The sequence below is a fragment of the Loxodonta africana genome, chromosome X (genome assembly GCF_030014295.1).
Source record: "Loxodonta africana isolate mLoxAfr1 chromosome X, mLoxAfr1.hap2, whole genome shotgun sequence".
Classification (NCBI taxonomy): Eukaryota; Metazoa; Chordata; class Mammalia; order Proboscidea; family Elephantidae; genus Loxodonta; species Loxodonta africana.
The window spans coordinates 166,244,442-166,253,145 of NC_087369.1; positions in this window are offsets into that span (position 1 = coordinate 166,244,442).

The window sequence follows — 8,704 nt, forward strand, 5'->3', positions numbered from 1 at the left end:
CCTCCTTACAAAATGAAATGTATCATATTTTGTTAACAATTCTGAAGGTAGTCTATCTAGCCATAATCTCCAGGAGATTTCCCTTCTCTTCTATTTTACTTATTCAATACATTCATCTTCCTTAAAAAAAAAAAAAAGACTTAAAAGAGCCTCTTTCTCCCCACTCCTTGCTGATTCATTTGTTCATTGTAATCATTCCAGCCACAAATGTGTATTGATGGTCTACTGTGAATTTGGCCCAATTTCAAGTAACAAAGGCACATCATATTTCTATCTAGTCTTCCTGAAACACATATGCAGAATGCCTGGTACCAAGTATGTTCTTAGTAAATGTTAATTTCCCTTCTGAGTTCAAATTCAAAATGTCTAAAACATATTTAATCAACATCCTCTACCTCCCCACCATACTTTGCCCAGTACCTGGTCCTTGTACCTTCTCCACCTAAACTTGAATTTGGCTTTTGTATGTCTTCCTTATACTATTACAAAGTAACCAAATAACCCCTGATTCAAAGATGAAAACTTAATAAGACTTCTGCTTAAAGATGATGACTTGAAAGTAGGCATTTAACCTTGTTTCACTCAAGAGACCCTTCTGTAAGGGCAACTGAAGAATTTCTAAGCATAATCCTATCAGCACAAAGAGAATGAGAGAGTAGGCAAGAGAAAAATATACAATTTGAAACCTGAAAACTGATGGGAAAAGGCATCTGAAAAAGCTGAACCCTATGGCAGCAGTGAAGAAAACCAAAGAGCGTCATTACTCAGCAGAACCCCCAAAAGCACAGGAAATGGCAGTCTCATGGTATGTATACAGTGGGGGTGAAGATGGAGTTAAAAACAGGAGCATTTACTGACAGTCTGGTTCAGAAGCAGTTGTACCTCCCCCAGACTGGGGATCATTTTCTGTATAGCAAAGCCCTCTCAGGTGGGTGCACCTGGCAGAGTTGACAGTGGAGGGCCCAATACAGCAAATAGGCAGAGTAACTGAAAATTGACATAATGAATTGGAGACCCTCTCCCAGATTTCTTCCCCCTCTAACTGTCAGGCATGCATAGGGAAGGAAGTGTATATTCTCTGGGGAATCTGACCAACATAAGAGAAAGAATTTAAAGATACTGACATTGGGATTTCCCCAAGGAGATAGTCTGGCAGATCTCCCTAGAGTGAAGACCACAGCAAACAAGGCCCACTCACACTCACATTGTTTTGGTCAGCTTTGTAGTGTCCCACTCTTAATTATGAGCAGACAACCAAATGCCATTAAGCATTTGAGGAAACATGTAACATGAAAGGCAGAGATTCAATTAACAAACAGAAAATAGCAACTGAGAAAAGAAGAAGGCAGGTAGAGGGAAGAAAACGTTTTATGAAATCATTTGACTTAGTTATGTATTGCTGAATAACAAACCACCTGAAAACAAGTGTTCATGAATCCCTAAGCGAGCAATATGAACTGAACTTAAACATGGACAGTATTTTTGCTAGTCTCATTTGCAATCACGTATGAGACTGCAGTCATCTGGCAGCTCAGCTGGGGTTGATGGTCTAAGATGGTGTTATTCACTTGGATGGTGGTTGGCAGGCTGTTCTCCATACATTTCCAGCAGGCTAGCTCAGTCTCAAGCATGTCGTGGTCTCATTAGAAAGCGGCAAGCCCCGGTGTGCAGGCACTTTTTAAGTCTATGCTTGGTCACACTTGCTAATGTTCCATTGGCCAAAGCCAATTGGGAATAGGGTTTTCTTTGTTATGTTAATGAGGCCATATGAGTTTAGGGTGTGTCTTAAGCTAATCACTTTTGAGATATAAAAGCAGATTAGACACAGAAGCAAGCAAGCACAGATGGGGGAAGATCGATGCCAGGCCACATGAAGATTGCCAAGGAACAGAAACCGAAAAGGATGAGGACCTTTCCCCAGAGCCAACAGAGAGAGAAAGCCTTCCACTAGAGCTGGTGCCCTGAATGCAGACTTCTAACCTCCTAAACTGTGAGAAAATAATTCTCTGTTCTTTAAAGCCACCCACTTGTGATATTTCTGTTATAGCAACTCTAAGGAACTAATACGCATGGCCAAGCTCAGATACAAGGGACAGAGGACAAAGCTCCATCTTCTCATGGGAGGAGTTTGGATTTTTTCCTAAGCACACTGGAAAAATTATGAGCAGGGAAGTGGCATGAAGTAGATGATCACTTTAAAGATAACCAGCTGTTGGTGGAGAATGGATTGCGTACCGAGCAGGAGTGGGTGCAGACAGACCAGACAAGAGAGGAGCAATGGCAGTACCAGTGGAGGAGGTGAGAAGTCAAAGGATCTAGGACATATTATGGAAGTGGAGGAGGAGAATTTGCTGATGGATTGGATGGAAGCGGAGTAAGGGAAAAAGAGTAATCAAGGGAAAAGCGTAATTTTTGTCTCATGTTCCACTATTTATCCATGCCTTGAAAACAAATGCTTAAAACCTCACTCCACCCTCCTCCGAATAACTCTCTCTTTTTCCTACAACCTCCTCTTTCTGACATAGTGTCTGAGAGGATTAAGGAGATACATTAAGCGATCACTTGATTAATCTCCAATCAACCAGTTCCCCAGACTAGTCTGTACCACCCCATTCCTCTGTAAAACATGCTAACACACACAGCAAGCTAACTGCTCTTGACTAGTGGGCCACGCCCTTCATGCCTCAGAAGTCCTGTTTTCCCCAGCAGAGTTGCAAGATTATTAACAAGCATTTGTCTTTCTTCCCAAGCTTGTTTATTCCATTTGTATTCATAATTGTATTACTTAATCTAATTCATTGTTACATTCACCCTAGGAAATGTGAGTGTGGGAAGAAATGTTTCTATGAGAAATAAGTTGAATGTTTAGAAAGGATGTGAAAGAAGCAAGTTGCTTTTAATATGCTATTCAGTTAGTTGTGAGAGAGACATCCACAAAAGACGGGAATTCATTAAAAACAAGCAACCAACCTAGAAGGGTTCTATACTCAGATTGCTTTGCAAGTGTTTTCACTGTCTTGGACAACTATAAAGAAATGATGAGTGTATTTTATGGCCCAGCACTCCAAAAAGTGTAGCTGTTCAAAGAAATGGTCTTGGTACTACTTCAAAAGGAAGCGAAATGTACATACAGCTGTTTTAAGATTAAATAAAATGTGTAAATCAGGTATGTATCATTTTAACACTCATTCCTTGCTGTCACTAACGGTTTTCCTGAGCTGAGCAACTATTAGTTGGGATCATATCAGACAAGAGGGCTGCTACTTCTTACATGCAAAGGACCCAGCTCATATTAAACCCTCAGTCAACAGAGGTACTCAGTAAATGCTGGATGAACTGAACAGAGCTGAAGTAGACTGAAGAAGTAGCTATCTCATCGTCCAAAGCAGAACCTCAACATCACTTCGATGCCTTCCTCTCTTCCTCAGCGCTGTATCTAACCAGTTATGAAATTCAGCCAATTCTGTTCCACAAATATCTTTGGAATCTTCTAAACGTTTTCATTTTCATTGCCACAGCCTTGTTTCAGGCTCTTATCACTTACCTTTTTCCTTTGCAATCATTTGGCACTATAGGTATAGTGAACTCTGAAATCCCTGGCATGATATGCCAAGGTCCTCTACATTGGAGCTCCAAATTCTGTTTCCAGCCCTACGTCTCCCGACTCCCACTATGCACCACCCCCTCAGCTTATGGTCCAACCATAAGGGCCTTCCACGTCCCTTTCTTTGAAACCAAAGAAATATTCGTTGCTCATTGCTTTTGCTCACAATGTTTTTTTCTACCTTTAACAACGCTTTTACTTCCTGAACTACATCTTATTGCTTCCTTCTTACCCAGGGATGGATTACACAATAAGCAGAGTATGCACGGGCTTACTTGTGCTTACTAATCTGTACTACACAATTTCACCACATGAGTGAAACCCATGTGAAATTGTGACTACACATTAGTAAGTAAACATAATTAAGACCTTGCATACCTTCCTTACTGGTTAATTAGCCCCTGCTCTTAACCCTTTGTATATCAAAGCCTACTCATCCATCGGAGTCTGATTTAAATGCCCCCACTAAGCTCTCCCTGACCCCTGAGAAAAAATCAATCAATTTCTCCACCAAACTCCCATTGCCCTTTAATTATATTTTTCTTATGACACCAGGAGATAGTGTCATTTAGGGGGAAAACTGGAGTCAGGTAGACTTTTAAAATCACAGTTACAATGCTCTCTAGGTATCTGACTTTGGGCATGTTATTTAACTTCTCCATGCCTTAATTTCCTTTTTGGAAAATGAGGATGATGACAATACCTACCTCCTAGAGTTGTCTATGAGTCAGAATCAACTCGACAGCAAAGGGTTTGGTTAAAGTTGTTGTGAGAATTAATAAGGGAACATTCAGAAAGTGCCTGGCACATTAAAAAAAACATTATAAGAGCTTAAATATTATTTCCCTCATTTATTTCTGCAATGATCTGTGTGTTAGAGCTATCTCTGTATCTGATTTCTTTATCTCTATATTTGTACCTGTGAAACATATATATATATATATAAACCAAAACCAAACCTGTTCCTACTCATAGTGATCCTATAGGACAGAGTAGAACTGCTCCATAGGGTTTCCAAGGAGCAACTGGTAGACTCAAACTGCCGACCTTTTGGTTAGTAGCCATAGCTCTTAACCACTGCGCCACCAGGGCTCCATTTGTATCTATAGCTATCTATGTATCTATATCTACCTTACAGTCTTCTCTACTAGATTTTTAGAAGAATACTAGATCTTCAATGACAAAGGACCCCGCCTTATTTTCTTTGTGTCTCATAACATCTAGCCCAGTGCCTAGCACAATGTAGGTGTTCAATAAATATTTGTTGAATGAATAAAAAATTAGTATATTCTCAATGAATGTATGTCAGATGCGCTGAATAACTCCATTAAACATTGATATTCTGATTACAGGGTGAAGCTAACCTAGAGAAACGAGCAGAAATATAATCACCTCTTACTTCCAGTCCAGCCTTCACCAACTTTATCATTGTCATCACCACCATCATTTCTCTCTTATTGCACTCTGCTGCCTATGGAACCTTTATTCCAAAGAGATAAAAGCACCTAATTACCTTTACAATTGTTCTACCTTATAATTAATCAAAGCCAGCTGGGAAAGCATGTGGAAAATTCCATTTTTCAGTCAAAATCTTTTCCTAGAATTGTCTGTGCAATGGCTTGAGAAGACGGTCCATCACTCTGACAGTGTAGATCCCTAAGTCAATGCAAACTGGCTGAACAACTGACTGCATGGAGAGCACATGGAAAAGACACAGCACTCACTTGGAAAGCGCTCAATGCCATGGCCAAGTGTAACTATAAATAAACGCATAAATAAGTACACAAGACAAAGGGCCACAGATGATTCAATTCTGGTATTCATCATTCCAATACATATTCCAAGATCAAATAATTAATAAGTGCAGCCAAAGGCATCTTCAGCTTTGCAAAACAATTGGATATTTCTTCAGTTAATGCGAAGACCTCACGAAATAAAATATCAGAGCAACACATATTGAGTCACTGAAAAGCCGTACCCTTTATCAAAATAATATGAATCCTCAGAATTTATTCTCACAAAATCATTTCAAAAGAAGAAAAAAAAATCAATATGCACAGAAATAAATGCTGAAGTGTTTTGTTTTTTAAAAACAAGAGCAAACTCATGGAAGCAATTCAAATATTCAACAATAAAGAAATGGTTATTTTAAAAAGGTGAGTTATGTGACCTCTCTGTGCTTCAGTTCCCTTATGTATGATGTGGAAATAATATTTACTTTATTGTTTGAGGGGATTAAATTAATTAACCCAGGTAATGTATATCCATCCTCAGTGGGGTTCCAAGAGCTTTGCCTTATTATTAAACCCCCGTTTTCACTTGAGCTGTTTTGAAGCCTTCTATTTCTCTCCATTCTTTCCAAGGACAGGTTTTTCATACCAAATTTCATATGAATTTATGCCAGCTTGATTTTTTTTGAGCTCAAGACAGAAATATTACAAGTCACTACTTGTTATACTGAGCCTGATTCTTTGTGCACCTACTTTCTGAGCTCCTATCCTCTGTCAGAAAACACTGGTAGTGTAGTGGTTAAAAGCTACAGCTGCTAACCCAAAGGTTGGCAGTTCAAATCCACCAGGCGCTCCTTGGAAACCCTATGGGGCAGTTCTACTCTGTCATATGGAGTCACTATGAGTCAGAATTAACTTGACGGCGATGGTTTTTTTCTTTCTTCTTCTTTTTTTTTTTTTATCCTGTGTCAAGCATTATGCTGTACCCTGTTGGGGAGACAAAACCTTGTTCCACATCCTTCTACCCTAGATTACTGCCACCATAAGGCACAGATGACTTTGTGAGGACAAATCAGTGGAAAAGAAGAGGCCAACTATAGACTATAGTTAACTGAGGAACTTCTGCTAATCGAGCATGTGAACACAAGATCCTGCAAACTCTTCTTTCTAGATTCTAGAGATATAGAAATCTAGACTCTAGAAGCACTGCTATGCAGATTAGAGAAATAGGTTGGCAGCTAGAGGGAGATACAGGGTGGTGGGAAGCTATGTTTTATATTTTGTCCTATGGTGGGAGAGACTGTGCATGTTTAAATGCTCCTAAGAATGAACAAGGAAGCCAGTAGACAAGACTGAACATACAGGAGATAGATTCATTTATGAATTAAATTCCCTGAAGAGGTCTTAAGAAATGGGATTTGCCTCAGGCTGAAGGAAGAGTACCTCTTCAATTGTGACTGGGGAGGGGAGGGGATGGAGCAGGAACCCAGAAAGCTGTAGACAGCTGGAATGAACCAGGGCTATGGTTTTGCCAGGCAAAACACAGGACAGTGAAGGATCAAAGGAGGCAAAGAGTTTAAGCAGTAACTTATTAAGAAGAAGGTCCCTGGGTGGTGCAAACGGTTTGTAGTCAGTGTGATGGTTAACGTTATGTGTCAAATTGGCTAGAATATGGTTCTTAGCAGTTTGGCAGACCCTAGGTAATCACCTTCCATAATGTGATCTGATGGGAGCAGCCAATCAGTTGAAAGTGGAGTTTCCTTGGTAGTGTGGCCTGCATTCAGTATATAAATGAATATTACGGCAAAGCGCCCTCTCTCTCTCTCAACCCTGCAATTTTCTCATTGTCTGACCTCCAGTTCTTAGGATGTAAACCAGCAGAGGCCTCCAGCCTGTCACCTGACCTGCAGATTTTGGATTCACTAACCCCCACAACCCAGTGAGCCAGAACAGGCCTCCAGGAACCATGTAAGCCAGCAGAGGTCTTCAGCCTCTTGCCTGATCCATGGATCTGGGACTTGCCAGCCTCCACAATTGTATAAGCCATTTCCTCATAATTGCATGAGTCATTTTCTTAAAGTAAATTTTTCTCTATATATGTCTATATATGCTTCGCTGCTTTGGCTCCTTTAGGAGAACCCAGGCTAAGACAGTCGGCTAGTAACCAGAAGGTTGGTGGTTCAAATCCACCCAGCAGTACCATGGAAGAAAGCCCTAGTGATCTGTTTCTGTAAGACTAGAGCCACTGAAAACCCTAGGGAGAGCAGTTGTACCCTGAAACAAAAGGAGCTGCCATGAGCAGGAATCACCTTGACTTACTTTTAGTTTTTTTTATTTTTTTAATCAAGGAGATATATCCAACACCTAGGTTAACATATTAGAAGGGGTGAAGAACAAAAAAGACTGATGATTTGGGAGAAAACGGAAGAGTATAAAGTTGGGAGATATCAAATGGGTTTAAGGCAGCAGGTGTAGAAGGAGAGAGGGAGACAGAGAGAGAGAAATGAAAATAGCAACAAGAGCTAGAGCTAGCACTTACTGTGTGCCAGCCATTGTCCTAAGGAATCAACTCAGAATAACCCTGAGAGGTAGGTACTTTTATTTTTCATATTTTAAACAAGAGGAAACTGAGGGACAGAGTGGTTAAATCACGCATGCAAGGTCACACAGTTAAAAAGTGGCACAGCTGTGGTCAGCCGGGCCCAGTCTCTGTTCCGACACTGTTATATGGGGCAGCAAGGGGGAGTTGAATTTGTTATTGCAGATGAGCAGTAATGGGTGATGATGAGGCCTAGGGCTGGCATAGAAGTGGCTGGCTGAAATGGAGAGGAGGTTGTTTCCAGTCCCCAACAGCTGTTCTGTCCTTTCCTTCCACTGTGCATGCTTTTAAGCCAGGACTTCAGTAGCCTGAGGACCTGCTGGTGGTCATAATAACTGCTGCCTCATGGTCCTTTGGGACCAGCTGGGCTATGGCTGGAGACTCAGTGGAGAAAGTGACCGTAGAGGTGAACCTAGAGGAGCCGCACTAGGAAGCTCACATGGAAAGCTCCATCCACATTCAGAAAGCAGAAGTGCATCCCAAAATGTACAGGTACAACACATCTGTTCCCTAACCCCACGCCTCGTTTTTCAAAATCTTCACTGTGAGTTTTCTTTTGCCAGGTGTTCTCTGTGATTCCAGTTGAATGTTTGTCGTTGCTCTGAGAATGTCAGTTTGGGGCATCACAACTGAAGCAGCCCTGCTTTACAGTCACATCATTAGTGGGAATCTGACAAGTCTCTGTCACCCCAGCAAATGTGTGGAGCCCTGGGTTCAAAGCTCCGGCCTTGAAATACAGCTATTTGAGTTAGAAGGTTGCTTTATTATGTG